At 53.4% G+C, this 19,426-nt stretch overlaps 2 non-coding genes across 2 annotated transcripts; both read right to left on the reverse strand.

The window, feature by feature from the left end:
- Window positions 1–9,156: 9,156 nt before the first annotated feature.
- Window positions 9,157–9,228, reverse strand: TRNAQ-UUG. The gene has a single exon. It is a non-coding gene; the product is annotated as a tRNA-Gln (tRNA).
- Window positions 9,229–16,707: 7,479 nt separating this feature from the next.
- On the reverse strand, window positions 16,708–16,780 carry TRNAK-UUU. Its single transcript has one exon. It is a non-coding gene; the product is annotated as a tRNA-Lys (tRNA).
- Between the last annotated feature and the right edge of the window lie 2,646 nt (window positions 16,781–19,426).

Consider the following 19,426-nt stretch of genomic DNA (forward strand, 5'->3'; position numbering starts at 1 on the left):
GATCCAACCATCTATACTTATGCCAATAGGTTGACTTTAGGTCTTTAACTTTGAGCGGTAGCTGAGAAGATGGTAAATCGGGCAGAAACCCATTCGACAAACCTCTTCATTTCCTTGTTATTTCCTGACTTCTTCATTCATCGCCTTTTCCTTATTTCCTGGCTGAGGCGGCGGACTGCCAGAGAGCTCCCTGGCACCTCTGGCTGCCTGGGCTGAAGGCAAGAGGCAGGCCTGGGTGTGGTGCGGGCCTCCTGTCCCGTAATGAGGCCGCACTGCTTCCTGGTCCCTTTTTCCCACCCACAGATGTGGCACCTTAGACACTAACACGTTTCTTAGGTTCTGTTGCCATCATGTGGCCATTTCATTTCACTTCTTATTGTTAAAAGGTCTGGGTACTTCAATGAGGCTAATCATCTAGTGGAACAAGCTCCGCGAGGGACGTGGTTAATTCCCCATCACTGCTGTGTGTAAATGAAGACCGCAGCTCTTACTGCGAGACACCTGGTGTGTGGGTGTCCCTGTTCCCCCTTCAGAACCTCTGGTACATGGTGCTTCCCTCCTCCCAGTTCAAGATCCCCATCATGTGGGTGCTCCCATCCAGGATCTCCGGTGGGTGTCTCTGTCCCCCACCCCATGAACTAGCTCCAGTGTGTGGTTTCCCCTGCCTGCCCCCATCTGGGATCTGTGGGTGTCTCTGTTCCCCTTTTCAGATCCATGTGGCAAGGGGGCATCCCTCCCCCCAAGTCAGAATCCCCAGCGTGTGGGTGCTCCCATCCTCCCATCCAGGCTCTGCGGGGGGTGTCTGTATAAAAAGAGATCGTGTCTCACTGTCTTGCCCAGGCTACACTGCAGGGGCTATTCACAGGCGCGATCCCACTACTGATCAGCACGGGAGTTTTGACCTGCTCCGTTTCCGACCTGGGCCGGTTCACCCCTCCTTAGGCAACCTGGGGACCCCAAGCTTCCCCAGGATCACCATATTGATGCCAAACTTAGTGTGGACACCTGATCGGCACAGCCCCCTGCAGCGCAGAACTCCTGAGCTCAAGCGACCCGCCGGCCTCAGCCTCCCCAGGAGCTGGGATCACAGGCACCAGCCACGGGGCCCGGCTGGTTACATTGTCTCCCGCTTCCAACTTCAGGCTCAGCCTGGGAGCTCTGCGCTCTGAGCGGGTGGAAGTGGAGCCTGGAACTGAGCTGATGGGCTGAGGGTTATTTGCACTGTGCGTTTCACATGGAGGTGAAAACACGGGGCACAGATCTTTGAGCACAACCCTCGTCCTGAGGAATGGGGGAGGGGCTGCATAAAGAGAGCCCGGCTCTCCCTGGAGGGGCTGCAGCGGCTCTTCACAGGGGCAGTCCCACTGTCTATTGGTACCAGAGTTTTGAAAGCCTCCTTTCCTGGGCTGGCTCCCCTCTCCCTAGGGGGAACTGGCAACCCCAAATTTCTCAGAAACCATCATAGCAAGGCCAACCTGAGCACAGACACCTGCTCAGCACCCCGGGGTGCAGCCCTGAACTCCGGCAATCAGCTACGCTCAGCTGCCCACCCAACAAGCGTTACACGCAGGAGCCTTCGTGCCCCACGTGTTCAGGTCCCTCCCAGCGCCAGCTTTAAACTCCGCTGCTCAGTTCTAAGCTTTGGCCATACGGGGGCAGCCCGGAGCTCAGCCAACGCCTCCCATTGCTGGTTGCGTTTCCCACTCCTCGTGGCAAGTTCACACCCCGCAGGCAGATCTCTGAACCGGAGCCGAACCGTTCCCCAAATCCAGCGCTTTAGCAGCAGCTTTGCTAGGAAAGCGCTGACGTCCCCAAGTAAAGTAAGAGCCAGAGCGCTGTGTCCAGGATCTTCTATTGGGCCCCTCACCGTGGTGTCTGTCAGGCGCAAGGAGAAACCAGGGAAATGTTTTCATGGCGTTTAAGGGCAGAAGGGGCCATTAGTTCAGCTAGTCTGACCCCCGAATAACACAGAATTACACCATGACACGTATTGATCCCACTGACCTTAGACAGATCAAAGCGTCTCAGCCCTCAGGAAGGAGGCTAAACTGGGTGCCAGAGGCAGCGAACAAGGGGCCCCCAAGGCAATGGCAGGGAGCTGACGAGGTGAAATATGCCCAGATGATCCCAGCAGACGACCCACCCCCATGCCACAGAGGTGGGAGTCCCTGTTCCTCCTGCCCTTAAGAATCCCTGGTGGTAAGTGGGTCCCCCCCGTTCCCCAGATATGAATCCTCCATGTGGTTTCCCTGGCTTCACCTCCAGATAAGAACATTCTGTGGAGGGGGTGGGAGGAAGGTTGTCTGGCAGATCTGTAAAGGGGGACTGTGTCTCCCTGTCTGGCCCAGGCTCCTTGGAGGAAGTGATCTCAGTGTGTCTGGCTGTCTCCATTCCTCCCACCCATAAGAATCCCTGGTGTGTGGGTGCACCCTAGACCATTAAGGATCTCTGGGGGGTGGGTGTCTCTCTCCCCCTAGTCAGGATCGCTGTGGCGTGGCTGTATAAAAAGAGACTTTGACTCACCCAGGCTGGGCTGCCATCACAGAACAGACCAGGTCTTTCTGTGGAGGGTTTGCGTTCCTCCAAGGACGTGATCTCAGTGTGTGTGGGTGTCCCTGTCCCTTCAACGCTTAACAATCCCTGGTGCATGGGTGCGCTGGGCCCCATTACAATCCCCTCTGTCTTACCCCCCATGAGGTATCCGGTGGATGTGGGTGTTCTCCAAGCTACTGTGGGTGTCTGGTGCCCCTGTCCCTCCTGCTTAATAGTGGAGTGTGTGGGTGTCCCCCTGCCCATTAAGGATCTGTGTTGTGTGGATGCCCCCGTTCTTCTCATTAAGAATGGTGCAACGGAGCATATGGGTGTGTCCCCCACCCCATGAACTAGCTCCTGTGTGTGGTTCCCCTGCTCCCATCCAGGCTCTGTGGTGTGTGGGTGTCTCTGTTCCTCTTTTCAAGATCTGTGTTGCAGGGGGGTGTCCCTCCCCCCAAGTCAGAATCCCCAGCGTGTGGGTGCTCCCATCCCCCCATGCAGGCTCTGCGGGGGCGGGGGGGAGAGGGAGGTCTAAAAAGAGACCATGTCTCACCTAGGCTATTCACAGGTGCGATCCCACTACTGATAAGCACAGAAGTTTTGACCTGCTCCATTTCCAACCTGGGCCAGTTCACCCCTGCTTAGACAAATTGGGGACCCCCAGCTTCCCCAGGATCACCATATTGATGCTGAACTTAGTGCGGACACCTGATCAGCACAGCCTCCTGCAGCCCAGAACTCCTGAGCTCAAGCAATCCGCCAGCCTCAGCCTCCCCAGGCGCTGGGATCACAGGCACCAGCCACAGAGCCCGGCTTGTTTTGCAGCCTGGCAGCTGGAGCTTTAAACTCTGCTTGTGAGCTCTGTGCATTGGCCAGACGGGGACAGCCTGGAACTGGGAAATGCTCCTTCTCCCCTCGCCCCCGTCTCATGTCGAGCTGCAGGCGCCGCTGTCCTCCCAGGTAAGATCCCGGCTGTTTCGGTGCCCCCTTCCCCCGCCCAGGTGTCCGGGTACCTCTGCCCCCCATACAGAATCCTGGATGTGTGGGTGTCCGTCCCTCTGCAGAGGATCCCAGAGTGTGGATGCCCTTGTCCCCCCCTAAAACATCCTGGGTGTGTGGGTGCCACTCCCCCCCCCCAGCAGGTCTCTGGTGGGTGGGTCCCCAGGGTGTGAGTGCTCCCATCCCCCGATACAGGCTGAGGGGGGGGGTATAACTGGCTCTCCCTGTCCTGCCCCGGCGGTGCTACAGCAGCTGTTCACAGGGGCAGCAACCCCACTGTCACCCTGCAGCTTTAACCTGCTCCAGGGGTGACCTGCTTCACCCTCCTGTGGGAGCCCGGGGACCCCGAACTTCCCAGAATCACCTGATTGATGCCGAGCTTAGCACAGACACTGGCTCAGCATGGCAGGGAGCTGCCCTGAGCCCTGACAATCAGCTTCCCTCCGCCTCCTGCTGCACAGCGAGGGTCAGATCTCTGAGTGCAGCCAGATCCCTCCCCAAACTGAACATTGAAGCAGCAGCTCCCATTGGAAAGATCAGGATTTTTGCCTTTAAAAACAAGGGAAATGTCTACAGCGAGAGACTGAAGAAACTCAATTGATTTCATTGACTCCATGAATGTTCCTCTGTGTCCCCCTAGGAGTCATGCCCCACTTTTGGGAGACCACTGAACCCTACTTGCTAATCAGGGGCTAGTGATGCCAAAGCCCAGGGAAAGGAAGAACAAGTGTGGGGACCCCAGCACTGGAGCCATGTGAAGGGGCTGCAGGAGAGGGGCAATGGCTGGTGGCCCAGGGAATTAAGGGCAAATGGGGCACAGGAGGGGGAAGAGGTAGGGGTGAAGGAGGCGCAAGGGTTGGGAGTGCAGGAGCTAGCGGTAAAGCGGGAGTGGGGATCGTCCAGGGGCAGTGGGGAAGTGCCAAAGTACAAGCTTTGCCCAGGGCACCATTTCCCGTAATGCTGCTCTGAGCAAACAATTGGAAATGACCCTTCAGTGAGACCAGAACCATAGTGCAGAAAAGCCCCTTTGTTAAATGGTGGGGGCTGAGGGCTTAGGGAGATGGGTTAAAAAGCTACAGGCATTTGTCTGTGGATGTTTGATTCTTGCCTGCTGGGCAAGGCTGGTGTGTGGTGTCTCCATGGCTGCACTTTCAGTGTCTGATCTGCCACAGGGAGCCAAGTCTAGACATACTCAGAGGCTCTGTGCCAGGGTTTCTCAAACTTTCTTTCACTGCAACCCCCTTCTGCCAAAAAAAAAACAACTTACTACCTGACCCTAGAAAGACGCACCAAGCCCCTCTACACTGAGCACAGGCAGAGGAGACAAAGCCTGAGCCCTGCCCCAGTTAGGGGAGGGCAAAACCAGAGCTTGAGGGATTCAGCCCTGGGTGGTGGGGCTCAGACTTTTGGTTTCAGCCCCAGGCACCAACAAGTCTAATGCCAGCCCTGGTGACCCCATTAAAACAGGGTTATGACCCAATTTGGGGTCCTGACTCACAGCTTGAGAACCACTGCTCTAGGCTGATGGGAGAGAGTTTTCCTGTGGGTGCAGTTAATCCACTTCCCAAGAGGTGGCAGCTATGTCAGTGGGAGAAGCTATATCGGTGGGTGCGCAAGCTGTGGTGTTTACCACATTTAAGAAGTTTAATCAAACCCCATTTTTAAAACCACCTGTGGTCTGGGAATGGCAAAGGAGCTCGATGAAGCAGGGTCTGTCCTTCAAAGTGCTGGACATCATGATTCCATAGTCCTGTTGTCATGGGGATATTGCTCAGTGTTAAAGTGCTTGACTGCATTTCACGTAGTCCTCAGTTCAAACCTCTGTGTTCTCTTATAACCCTCTTTCTTTTTTTTTAAAAAAAGGAAAACATTTTCATTTCCATTCTCCATTCTGTTCAGGGGCTCCTCTATACAGGAGTGCTTGATATCAATGTAAACACTCAATATTTCACTGTCCAAATGCATAAAAACCTAGCAAAGCTGTCCATCAGCTGAAATCAGTTTCAATCCTCAAAGTGTCAATTTATGTTTTCATCAGTTAAACAAAGGTATCATACGAATGTACATTTGCAGACCTCTCTTCTCCAGGAGCTGTGCTGTGCAGAAGAACAAGAACCACATCCAGCTGCAGTTCAGGAGTCTGATGACCAAAGAGCCACGAAGTGTTCTGAGGGCTGGAGAAAAATGCCTTCCTGGTGTTGGGAGGGGAACAGGAGAAAAGACAAAAGAAGCAAGAGACAAAGAGAAAGGAGGGAGGTGGATGGAGGAAAAGGTGAAACCAAAAGGACAAACCCTAATGTCCCCAGTGATTCTAAGGGACAAAATCCCAGGTTCGGAATAAAATTCTGCCTCCTTAAGCTCGTGTTTTCCATGCCTAGGATTCAGTGGTCACTAGATGGATCAGACTGAACAGGTTTCAAACCTCGAGGAGGCTCTTACCTTCTAAACATGGACTTCTGTTTACTAGTAAAATCACTAAAAGGGAAGGAGAAAACTCGAAAGAGGTTCCTCCTGGCGCTCACATGCCTGAACCCGAATACTCTCTCAGTCCTCAAAGAGAGACCTGGGGAAGGAGACTTGCTGAAGCAAAGCCACAGGGGTCTCTGAGGTTTCCCTGGCCCCTCGCCCCTGTCCTGCCTGGCTGATGTCAGCATCTCTCTGTGAGGTCACCACCTCCCCAACACCTTGGACCAATAGTCTGAGGTCCTGCAAAAAGCCTTTGTGATGTCACTGCCACACCCTTCCCTTGCTGTGCTAATGTCCTGCCCCTGGCCAGGCACTTTGGAGGTTTGAGCTACTCCCTGTGGTCACCCCACTCAAGGAGCGTTCGTTCTAGGCAGCAAACTGGCTAGACAGGAAAACATCAGACGCTGCTTCCAATGCTACACTCAGTTTTTCAGAAATTAGTCGACTTTATGGCCAGAAGAGACAACTAGAGCATCTAATCTGACCCCCTGCATATCACAGGCCTCCTGTATGACACAATAGCTACTTTTGGGGCAAACACATTCCAGAAAGGCGTCTAGTCTTCATTAAATGATATCAAGAGATGGAGAATCCACCACTTTCCCTAGAAGACATTTTTCTCCAGCCCTCAGAACATTTGGTGGCTCTTTGCTATTGAACGAGCTCAACCTGTTTAGCTTATCAAAAGAAGATTGAAAGGTGATTTCATTGAAGTGTTGAAGGGCATTAATGGAGACAAAAGATTGGGTATGAAAGGGCTCTTTAATTGAGCAGAGAAAGGCATAACAAGACCCAATGGCTGGAAGGTGAAAAGAGACAAATTCATATTACTACTAAGGCACAAATATTCAACAGCAAGGATGATTCACGACAGGAACAAGCTCCCAAGGAATGTGGTGGATTCTAATTCTAATTCCTTATGAATATTCTGTGTGTTTGTGTCTGCAGGGGAGGAACATGCTATATGGCCAGAGGACTTTATTCCTCCAGCCTGCAAGGACAGAGGGGATGTCAAGGAGTTGCTCCTTCAATCCCCCCCCAGAAAGGCCCTTCTTAGGAAAGGCAAAATCCTGGAGAGAAAGAGTAACACTGAACAAGACTCCAGAAAGACAGATTTTTATAATCACAGTGAGAAGTTTTTCACCTCACCAGGGACTTGAACCCTGGACCCTCAGATTAAAAGTCTGATGTTCTGCCAACTGAGCTAGCCAGGCTCACATAAGAAAATTATAAGTTGGTGCAGAGGTGAAGCTATTCAAGAAAAAGTGAGATGGCCACAATAGGGGAAACCTGCTGCTCTCTCTCTCTTCCCAGCCCTGGCCTGGCTGGGTATTAGTACTGGTTAAAAAGACGGGAAAATATCGGCATCTACCAGCCATTCATAGCTGTACAAGACTCAGGCACAGTAGAGAGGTGCCCATCTGTAAGTGCCAAATGGTTGGATTGGCTAATGCAGCCTGTAGACGTCCAGGGCACTCTGGGATATACAGCCAAGTGTCCATCACCATCATCATTTCAAAGGGATAATGATAATGGTAGCAAGGTTCACAACTGACTCAGCAGTTGCATACAAAGGTGCACGTTTGGCAGTTACATTGGCTCAGGTTGGCCACCCCGGTCTAGATGTAGAAGTTACAACATTTAAACTTGAACGAGGGGCCAATTTCCCCATCATTTCCCACCTTTACATCCAAACACGATGAAGGTAGCAGATAGAGCCAGAGCAGGTTGTCTATGGGACCAAGTATATGCAGAGTATCCGCGACAGAGGTTTGTTCAACCTGTTCTTAAAAACCTCTGAGGACAGAGACACCACAGACGCCTTTGGGAGCCTATTCCAGAGCTTAACTACACTCAGAGTCTGACATTGCTGAAGTAGGAGGCTGAGAAAAACAACACTGGCTGTCAAAAAAAAAACAGCCCTCCCTGGTGCTTTAAGCAGTAGGTTCTGGTGTTTTAACAGCCATGGCCTGGGTTCAATTCCTTTAAAAACCAGAAGTTTTTCAATGAAAATCTCCATTCATTTCGCATTTGAAATGGAAAGGAAAAGAGGGCTTCTTGTCCATATCAACAAGGCAAAGAATGGCTTTTTTCTCAGTAAATATTTTTAAAAGGCGCTGACTCGACCTGAAGATCTTATTTCATTTGTATTTACAATGGAATGATTCTCTCTAGGATAGACAGAAATTCTTTAGCTAGACTCGGATTCCACGGGAATACGAGAAGCGATAGTGTCTAACACCTGCCTTTTTTCGGACAACAGTGATGTCCAAGTTTTCCATGGACATTTCCCTTCCAGCACCTCAGGCCCCATGCAACAATACAAGAAACTGAAATGCACAGAAAGTTTCTCACTGTAGGATTCACTGACCAGGCCGGGGGGAAAGTTTTGCCAGAACACTTGGTTATAATATCCCTCCCTGACCTTAAATGGAAAGCAAGGGGATAACTCTCAGAACACATAACCACAGCTTATGAGTCTCACAATCTACACTGTCCATGTACCCTTCTCCCTCCCGCTCTATATTGACCAGCCAAGCCTGCCCCCCTCAAGCCAGGCCAAGACTCTTCTGGGTAAGGAGCTTGGAATTTACCCAGCTAGGGGCTCTACACGCACCACTTTTGAAGATGTTTGAATTCCCTCCAACTTCTCTCATACAAATGCTAAATAGTTGGTGGTGTAATGTTACAGGAGAGGTTGAAATTAAGCTATTTCATCAGATAGAAGACAGTGATTGTGTGAGAAGTGGGATGTGAATGGAGCCTAGAGCAACAAATGACAGTGTTAGAGGGCTTATTCCTTCACCCTCTCCTCCTCTTGCCCTGGCCTCTGTGGCTTTTAAACCTTCCCTTGGAGCTGTCAGCACCAGCCACCTCTGCTCCAGGTGCCCAGAGGAGGAGAGGTGCTGGGCTTCCGCCTGCCCAGCCCTGACTATGAAGCCTGGCCCTGGCCCTGCTTCTTTCAAGTGCCAGGTGGGCAAGAGGGAAAGCACAGTGGCAAGTGCCAGACTTGTGGGCACCAGGTGAAGCCGTGAGAATCCCAACCCTCAGGTGTCAGTTCTAGAGCCCTGACCCATCCAGCAGGAGGGGAAAAAAAATGGTGCTTGCACAGCTGGAGACAGGGAAGTGGAGCAGCAAGAGCTACAGGGCTTTACCACAAGGTCCCACTGAGATTTGAACTCAGATGGCAGGATTCAAAGTCCTGAGTGCTGCCCATTACACCATGGGACCAGCTCATGCTGCCTTCTCTGGCCATCAGTGACCCTCATGGGACCTGCTCGAGTAAGGGACTGTTGGCCCCTTACTAAAGCTTAGTGGGGGGTTTGGTTGGCTAGTTCCCAGCACCAATAGAAGAGGGAAGGGTCAATGGGAAATCAGGCCCCTGAGACTGACAGGCCCCTGGGCAATGGGGAGAGGCCAAAGCTCCAAGTTAGCCGGACTGACAGGCCAGGCAGTGTAATGAGGGAGTCACCAGGCCAGGGGGTCCCATCCTCCGTGGGAGCTGGAACTGCCTGGGCCAGAGTGGGGCAGAGCTAAGGAGAGAGCAGGAGCCTGAGAAGAGCCAGGGAGCAGAGCTGCGCAGGTGTAGTGCCAGAAACTGCTCCCTGTAGGACTTTGCTACCTGCAGCAGTTACTGAGACCTGAGGTTGTTCTTATTTGCTGACTTGTCCTAATTGGCTAAAACTTGACAGTGGTGGGGGATGGAAGCATAAACGCTTCGTCCTCCAAGCGACCCTGCCTGGTGTCCATCTGTATCTATTACCTCTTAACACAGGATTGTAAAAAATAGAGTGAGGTCATTTAAAAATAATTTATTTTGCAGCTTCATTTACTATGCTAACAATGTAGCATCCTGACACCGATACTTCTGCCCATGTGACCTGTGGGTTGGATTCATTTTAGTGGGACATGGGACATGTGGAGGATAATTTAAACTCTTAATTTCCTTATGGTTTCCCTGCAATATACTTTTCTGCTGGTGCAATTTCTGACCATTGCACGTCTATTGTATTTATCACAATAGCACAAGTAAGTCACACAAGTGACATAGTCTAAGGGCTTGGCTACACTTGCAAGTTAGAGCCCATTAAAGCAGCCCCGGGTGCCCTAACTCCTGAGGTGTCCACACTCGCAAGGCACATGGAGCTCTGTAGGTGGAGCGCTCCTGGTAATCCACCTCCATGAGAAGTATAAAGCTCGCTGAGCCCTGCTGAAATACCCGGGCATCAGTGTGGATGATGTGTTGCATCACTGCACTGTGTTTGGCCTCAGGAAATGTCCCATAATCCCCTGAAGTCAAGTGCCCACTCTGGTCATTGTTTTGAAATCGGCTGCAGGCATGCAGATATCCCCTTTCAAAGCTCCGTTTCCGACAGCCGGCTGCTTATCTGCTCTGGGACAAAGCAACCATTAGTGTGGAATGCTGCTGCTGTGAGTGTGTGTGAGAGAAGGGGGGTCTGCTGCTGTCCGAACACACAAGACAGCATGCTGACACACACTCAGTCCCCCAAACACACTGTCGCTCCCCCCACGTACACACAACACACTCCCTGTCACACTCCACTCCCGTCCCCCATTTGAAAAGCACATTGCAGCCACTTGCACACTGGGATAGCTACCACAGTGCACTGCTCTCTGTGGCATTGCCAGAGCTGCTAATGTGGCCACTCCAGTGCGCTTGCAGCTGTCAGTGTGAACACACGGCAGCGGTTTCCCTTCTGTGGTTTAACTCCCAGTGCTCTACATCTGCAAGTGTAGCCAAGCTCTAAATTTGCCAGACCAACCGAACTCAGTAACTGCCCTCCACCACCATGTGCAGTGAGTAGGGGCACAGTGAAGCACACACCGCACTTGCTGGCTCAGCCTTGTGCATGCTGGGGTGCCCACCTCCCCATTGATGAGACCTGGTCCCACCATCTCCGTGGAGCTCCAGTCTGCCCTGCTGCCATCCCTGTCTGTGTTGTCTTCTCTAGCAGTTGACTGGAAGGTGAGCATTGGCCGCATGCCATGTAGCCGTGTTGTCTCGAAGGGCAAAAGCAGGAGAAATGGTGCCTTTATAGCCCACCCAATATTCCATAACATAGTTAAGGAAAATATTTCTCAATGAACTCTCAGTAAAACACCAGAAGCAGCCAGTGTCCGCATCAGTGTACGAGCATTGGTATTTTCTTGAAATTTGTCAGACCAACCTAACTAACACCTAACACACATTTGAAGTTCTTCTTTTCACACTGTTGCTCATTCTCAGGTTGTGCTTTGTCTCCAGACAGATCCATTCTCTTTCAGGACAGCCTTGCTCTTTCTGTCTGTGTCACTCACTGAGGTGTTGGAGTAAACACTCCCCTTCCTTCTATTCTCAGATAAACACTAGTATTAAGTGTTTGCTACTGATGGGTCTAGAAAGCATTTGTCAAGTAGAAGATGCCATTTCTGGGGGATTGTTCCCAAGATCCAGTACTTTGGGTTCAAACATCTCCTAGCTTCCTTGGTGAAAATAACACCAAGGCTTCTTTGCAATATATAAGAAGAAAGGAGTTTTTCCACCTGAGATGGGACTTGAACCCACAATCTCTGGCTTAAGAAGCCAATGCCTTATCCATTAGGCCACTGGGGCCCTGAAAAGCACTGGAAAGAGGGATGGAAATTCCCTCTCAGGATTGCACATTCCTCACATTCACTCAGAAGCCAAATACCCCATTTAATGGCCTTACAGAAACGTCTGCATCCCCTGGCAGCGAGGCAGCTGGGCAGGTGGCTGACAGAGCTGAGCACCACCTTTCTGCCAGCCATCTTTAGAGAAGAACCCCACCCTGGAGTCACCCATCCCTCCGTCAGCACCTCCACGGCTGTGGCTCTGAGTGTCAGTAGGATGATTAGGGGTGAATCCGGGGCTGGAAGGGGGGTAAGGTCGGCCTGTAAGGAGGAACCAGGTGGGGCAGACACAGGGGGAGGCTGTGGGCTGCTGGTCGGTTGTTGGGATCCGAGCTCTAGATCAAAGCTACACAGTGACCTGACACCCAGGGTTATAAGGCCGACATAGTGACCCCCTTACTGGCCTTGGTGACCCCCAAACACTTGTTACTAAGGGCATTGAGGAGTCTCTGTCCCTTAATAACTTCTGGGAGCTCCCCAGCAGGCTGCGGGCGTCAGCCACCTCCTGCCTCACAGGTTAGACTCTTGGTGCTGTGCCAGCTGCCCCCTCGCTTGCAGGCCCAGTGTAAGAAGCAGGAGGCGCGGTGCTGGCAGAAGAGGGTTTTGATTAATCGAGCTCTGTGTGATGGGCACAGGACGCTTCCACTCAGTAGCATAGCTGGGGGGGAGCAGGGGAAGCAGCTAAAATTGGGGAGGGGAGGCTGAAGCCCCACTTCCCTCCCAAAATGATTCCCATTGGGGGACACCAGGATGGGGCGGCAAGTGGTGGCCAGACTCTCACCGCCAGGGTCTAGTCTAGCTCAGGGTCCAGCTCAACTTCCTCCCTGTGCCACTGGCCTCCAGCCCCTTCCACTGCCAGATGAACCCAGGAACTCAGGCAGGAACAGGGTGAGAAAGAAAGTCAAGCTGAGCAAGGCAGGCCAAAGCGAGTCTTGTCTTCATGGGCCGCTCACAATGACATCCTTTTTGTGTGCAACTGCTGCAAAAACATCCCAGGCAGAGAAGCAGGAGGCCAAAATACTGCCATGCAGCTGCCAACATAGCTCAGTTGGGAGAGCGTTAGACTGAAACTCTAAAGGTTCCTGCTTCAATCCCAGGCTTTGGTAAGCCCTTTCATCCCTCTTTGGGGGGGGCTTGTTTTCTGGGAGGGCAGCAGCACCTTTATCTGAGGCAGGTACCTGATTTTAAGCTCCCCAGCAGGATAACAGAGAGCAGGGGCTTCTCCCCCTACTTGGCCCACCTGACCTATAACAATGGGAGATGGGAGCTGACTTTCCCACATGACTTATTTGTCGACCCAAAATGGCGGGAACAGAGTGAGGCAGGACGGCCCTCGGAGATGGTGCCAGAGGGGGGCAGGGACTTGGGAGGAAAACTCCTCTGCAAAGCTGAGTGACGACAGTACTGGGGAAGGGGCATCTGGCATGTGGAATGTGGCAGGGATTCAGAGGCCCAAGAGGAGGCACTTGATGTTAAGGTGTGAAAGGAAAGATCTATGGTAGCAACTGGCTCCCTTCCTCTGGACCACACAGTGTTTGGTGTTGGGGCTGAGTTTAATAGTGTCAGCCGGCCTGAGAACCGCTGGTCCCATTTTCTCGACCGTCAGAGGAAACGTATTTACAATGAGCATTACCTGGCACAGGTCTGTAGCGAGATCATCTTAGAGGACGTGTTTCTCCGTAATGGAACCAGTGGAGGGCGGGCGGTTGCCTCCTATTCCTCTGACCCGAGCTCACACCAGCTGCAGAGGGGATACACCTTTCTGCGGGGACAGGCCAGGAGTCGCATTGACCGGATTTCCGTGAAGGAGAGCACGTCGACAGCCCAGTGCAGGGTGGTGCCAATGGACTGTTTGGATCATGCAGCTCTCACTGTGTGCTCAATGTGGGCAATTCCCTGACCCAGGGCAGAGGAATATTGGAAGCTGAACATCCAGATCTTGCAAGATAAAGGAGCAGGGGGGCGAGGCCTGGCGGTGTTGGCAGAATGGGAAAGCATCAGAGGGTTCTATGGGGGATTGGTGGGAGTCGGTGAGGGAGGAGTTGATGGCTTTGTTCCGGGAGTCGGGCAAACACTGCAACATTAAAGAAACCAACGGTGCCAATTCCTGCAGCGTCATTTTTGGGATTTCCACAAGAGCATCCAGGCAGGGGAGCCCAGAGCCGCCCAGAGGGGAGGGCAAGAGGGGCAATTTGCCCCAGGCCCTGGACCCTGCAGGGGCCTCCACAAGAGTTTTTTGGGGCTCCTGGAGCAGGGTCCTTCAATCGCTCCAGGGGCCCCGGAAAACTCTTGCGGGGCCCAGGCCACCACAGCTTCTTCCACTTCCGGTCTTAGCCGGCGGGGGGTCCTACCACTCTGGGGCGGAAGGACCCCCTGCCAGCGAATTACCGCCGAAGCAGGGGCCCCCTGCCACCGAAGACCCCAGGCCCCCGGAATTCTCTGGGCAGCCCTGGGGGTGCCAGTCAGCATGTGACTGTACGACTGGATGAAACGACAGCTGGCCGAGTTCCAGGAGATGAGGCTGCAGCTGGCCGATAAGAAGGGAGGGGAGGCCTTCCGTGACATTTTTGTGGCCTTCAGGGAATGGAGACAAAGCAGGGGGCTGCGGGGACTCAGGGCAGGACCTGCAGTCGCTGGAGGAGGAGAGAGAGTCCTGTGAGAGGAAGTCACTAGTGGGAAGCAATAAGTGCAGAGTGCAAACGAGCCAGTTGAGAGTCACAGGGGTCTAGAAAATGAAACAGCAGCAGGTCCCATGGTGTAATGGGCAGCACTCAGGACTTTGAAACCTGGAATCTGAGTTCAAATCTCAGTGGGACCTCCTGGAAATACGTTGCTTTGCTACAAAGCCCTGGAGCTCAATGTGCTTGGCTACCTTCTCTCAGGGTGAACTAGAGTGAGTTCTTTTCCCCTCACGCTGGGTGACTGATGCCCACTGGAGATAGGTCTTTGGTCTGGCTGGTTCAATGGGCTGGCGGCTATAGGTTGGGGTCCTAGAACTTAACAGTCTGGCTAGAGATTCCTGTGGGTTGATCATATGGTTGTTTCTCGCTCCTTCACCTGATGCCCACAACTTTGGTCCCTGCAGCTGCCACACTCTTCCTCTTGCCCATGTGGCATTTAAAGGAAGGAGGGCCAGGGCCAGGTTTCACAGTCAGGGAAAGGCAGGAGGGAGGAAGAGTCCCAGGCTGGAGCCCAGCACCTCTCCTCCTCTGGGCACCTGGAGCAGAGGCGGCTGGTGCTGACAGCTCCAAGGGAAGGCTTAAAAGCCACAGAGCAACCAAGGGCAGGGCAAGAGGAGGGGAGAACCATGCCTATGCGTGGCCAGCAGACAGCCACAGAGACACCCAGCCAGGCTGCTCCCTGCTCCCTGGCATACCGAACCCCCACTGAAAACCACCCACAGCCAGCTGCTGATGCTCTGTGGCCAACATCAGAAGATGGTAGGAAAGCAGGGCCAGCCCCCTTGGTGGGGCCTCTGACCGTTCCCACTCAAGGTGCTCACTTTGGCAGTGGGGCAGGAGATTTTACCCCAAGAAGCTTTTCCCCAGCTGGTGAGAAGCAAAGAAACACCCAGGCTCCCAAGGTGCTATGTAGCAAGTACCCTCCAGCACAGGGACAGGCGCACACTTGGAGGAGGGAAACTGCTCCACACGCTAGCCCGGGCAGCTGCCCATTTTCTTTGGCAAGTCAGGAATGGCAAAGGTGAGACTGGAAGCACCTGGGGCTCATGCCCCAGCCTTTGTGACACCCAACCCCCAACTCCTTCCCGGGGCTCTAGCTGAAGCCAGAGCATTGGCCTGAGCGGCCAAGAAGAGGTTCCAGCCCTGAAGGGAGCAGGACTTTCAGCACAAAGGTAAAGTTGCACCAGCACAACCACGAAGGGACTCGAACTCTCAATCGCCTGATCCAAAAATCAGACCCCTTATCCGTTAGGCCACGTGGTCACAGGAACAAAACCTTTTCAAGCACTGATTTGGAAAAGGCAGACACTGTGTTTCTCAGGTCCTCTACTGAGTGGGACAGAGACTCTCTGGGCACAAGAAGTCAAGTTCCCAGTGAGATGTGAGACAATTCTCTGGAGCCAGGTACAGGACTTTGGCAGGGAGGCTCTGGCATGAGGGATTGGGGTGCAGCGGACGGACCGGCTGTCTAGGTGCTTAGATTTGGTCTCACTGAGGAGAAGGAGGAATCCTGCTGATAGGCAGTGGCTGTGGAGAAAAAGTGGGATGTCCAGGCTGCTCAGGTCTCCTTCTTCCAGCTCCTCATCTGGCTGAGCTGCTCCACCGGCCTGGACAAGTCCTCTGCATGCTCAGCAAATAGCCCAAGAGCCATTGCTGCCCAAACCTGTGCTGGGGGGTGAGCTTCTGTCTTCCCTGTCCCATCTGCGCTAGAGCAGACCACTAGATTGAGAGAGACAGTCAACAACGATTAAGGCTCAGATTATATAAAGGGGGTCACAGAATCTGTGACTTTCAGAGATCTCAGTGACATTTTCCACCTCAGCCCTGGGGCAGCAAGACTGGAGCTGTCGGCCGGTGGGGGCCTCACAGCTATCAGCCACCAGTGGCGGAAGGGGCTCCCACAGACCCATGCCACCACGGATGGACCCCACAGCTCTCAGCGACTGTGGGTGGATCCCAGAGCTCCCAGCCACGGGGGGTTGTGCCGATCGGGTTGGGAGTGAGGAGCAGTGAGCATAGGAGGGACTGAGGGTTGGGTCTGAGGGGCACTGGGAGTAGAGGGGACATGGGTTTAGGCTGAAGAGCATCCTCGTTTGGGGATCCAGCAGGAAAGGGGAAGGCAGCAGGTGATTCTAATTCCTTAGGGATATTCTGTGTGTTTGTATGTGTGTGTGTGTGTGTGTGCAGGGAAGGAACATGCTCTATGCCCAGAGGCTTTATTCCTCCAGGCTGCAAGGACAGAGGGGCTGTCAGGAAGTTGCCCCTTCAAACCCACACACAAAAAGGCCCTTCTGAGGAAAGGGAAAATCCTGAAGAGAAAAGGTAACATCAAAGAGGACTCCAGAAACACAGTTTAAGATCTTGGTGAGCAGTTGATCACCTGACCAGGAACTTGAACCCTGGACCCTCAGATTAAAAGTCTGACACTCTACCAACTGAGCTAGCCAGGCTCACAAAGCAAAAAAAGCAAGTTGGTGCAGAGGAGAAACTAATCAAGAAAACAAGAGCGGGAAACAATACGGGAATCCTGCTGCTCTCTCTTGCCTGGTCAGGGGGCTGTGCCGATCGGGTGTCCGCACTAAGCTCGGCATCAATATGGTGATCCCGGGGAAGCTTGGGGTCCCCAGGTTGCCTAAGGAGGGGTGAACCGTCCCAGGCCGGAAACGGAGCAGGTCAAAACTCCTGTGCTGATCAGTAGTGGGATTGCACCTGTGAATAGCCCCTGCAGCGTAGCCTGGGCAAGATGGTGAGACATGGTCTCTTTTTATACACCCCTACTCCACAGAGCCTGGATTGGGGGATGGGAGCACCTATTGTGGGGATCCTGAACTGGCGGGAGGGAGGCACCATGTACCAGGGATCCCGAAACGCGGAACAGGGACACCCACACGCCAGGTGTCTTGCAGCAAGAGCTGCAGTCTTGATTTACAAACTGCAAGTGATGGGGAATTTACCACCTCCCTTGCCGAGCTTGTGCCACTAGATAATTAGCCTCATGGTTAAAACATGGTCATTTCCAGTTGGGATTTTCTGACATCGACTGCAAGCCAAGGGGTCTTGTTCAATCTTTATCTGGTGAATTAAAGAACCCTTTAAATCACATATTCCCCCCTCTGGGAATTTGTAAAACATATTTAAACCAGTGATTAAATCGCCTCTTAACCTCCAGTCAATGAAATCAACTGAGCTTCTTCAGTCTCTCGCTGGAGACATTTTCCTTGTTTTTAAAGGCAAAAATCCTGATCTTTCCAATGGGAGCTGCTGCTTCAATGTTCAGTTTGGGGAGGGATTTGGCTGCACTCAGAGATCTGCCCGCGGGTTACAATCTGCGATCCGAAGGGCCGAACGCAAACAGCGTTTAGATGGGACCGTTAGTGCCGTCCCCGTGTGGCCAAAGATCAGAACTGACCAGCAGAGTTTACAGCTGGAGCCTGAGACGCTCCTGAACAAACTGGGCACAAAGCCTCTCGCGTGGGATCCTCGCTGTGCAGCAGGAGGCGGAGGGAAGCTAATTGTCAGGGCTCAGGGCAGCTCCCTGCCAGGCTGAGCCGGTGTCTGTGCTAAGCTCGGCATCAATCAGGTGATTCTGGGAAGTTCGGGGTCCCTGGGCTCCCACAGGAGGGTGAAGCAGGTCACCCCTGGAGCAGGTTAAAGCTGCAGGTTGACACTGGGGTTGCTGCCCCTGTGAACAGCTGCTGTAGCACCGCCTGGGCAGGACAGGGAGAGCCAGTCATACCCCCACCCCAGCCTGTATTGGGGGATGGGAGCACTCACACCCTGGGGACCCACCCACCAGAGATCTGCTGGGGGGGGGAGTGGCACCCACACACCCAGGATCTTGTGAGGGGGGGCAAGGGCATCCACACTCCGGGATCCTCTGCAGAGGGACGGACACCCACACATCCAGGATTCTGTATGGGGGGCAGAGGTACCCGGACACCTGGGCGGGGAAAGGGGGCACCGAAACATCCGGGATCTTACCTGGGAGGACAGCGGCGCCTGCAGCTCAACATGAGACGGGGGCGGGGGGAGCAGGAGCATTTCCCAGTTCCAGGCTGTCCCCGTCTGGCCAAGGCACAGAGCTCACAAGCAGAGTTTAAAGCTCCAGGTGCCAAGCAATAAAAACAGCCGGGCCCTGTGGCTGGTGCCTGTGATCCCAGCGCCTGGGGAGGCTGAGGCCAGCGGATCACTTGAGCTCAGGAGTTCTGGGCTGCAGGGGGCTGTGCCGATCAGGTGTCCGCACTAAGTTCGGCATCATGTCTCACTGAGGCTACGCTGCAGGGGCTATTCACAGGCACAACCCCTCTACTGATCAGCACAGGAGTTGTGACTGGCTCCGTTCCTGACCTGGGGCGGTTCACCCCTCCTCAGGCAACCTGGGGACCCCAAGCTTCCCCGGGATCACCATATTGATGCTGAACTTAGTGTGGACACTAAGAGAGAGAGAGTTTGAGTGTAAGTTGGCCAACACAGAGAGAGAAACCTCAGAGGAAGAAAGAAACTCAGAACAGGGAGTCACCCTCATGGATCCAACTTTCTGCTAGGGAGCACACACCACTCCTGGCCAGAGAGATGATCAGCCCTCAAAAATGGCAACATCATCTCCCTTGAAGCCACAGCTTTTTTGGAAACCCACACCCAGGTAACGGGACGCCCCTGCCTGGAGCCAGGGGGGCTGTGACCAGAGCCCTCCCCAAACCAGATACTTCTCTCACCGACAGAGACAGCTCCTCTCATCCCAGCTGGGCAGGTCTTGCCTGGCATCAACAGGATTCACCCTGTCACTGCTCTCGCTCACTTTCCATCTCACCTCGGGGCTGGACTCCGTCCCCGCGACTTCTTTTCCCTTGGTAGGAAACACAACACAAGAGGAAAATAAAAAGCAATGGTGGCGAGGCTCCTCTTCTCGCTACTCCCACACCCCAGGGCTCCAGCTTCAACCCTCCTCCCATTCTGCCATCACAGCTACAATCAGAAATCTGAGCCCTGGGCTCACACCTGGTTGTCTCCCCAATCCTTGGCGCTGTCCAGCATGTCTCCCTCCACAGAAGTCACCTGGCCTCCTCTTAGACTCCATCTTCGTATTGCTCTTCTCC

The sequence above is a fragment of the Mauremys reevesii genome, unplaced genomic scaffold (assembly GCF_016161935.1).
Source record: "Mauremys reevesii isolate NIE-2019 unplaced genomic scaffold, ASM1616193v1 Contig4, whole genome shotgun sequence".
In the NCBI taxonomy this organism is placed as follows: Eukaryota; Metazoa; Chordata; order Testudines; family Geoemydidae; genus Mauremys; species Mauremys reevesii.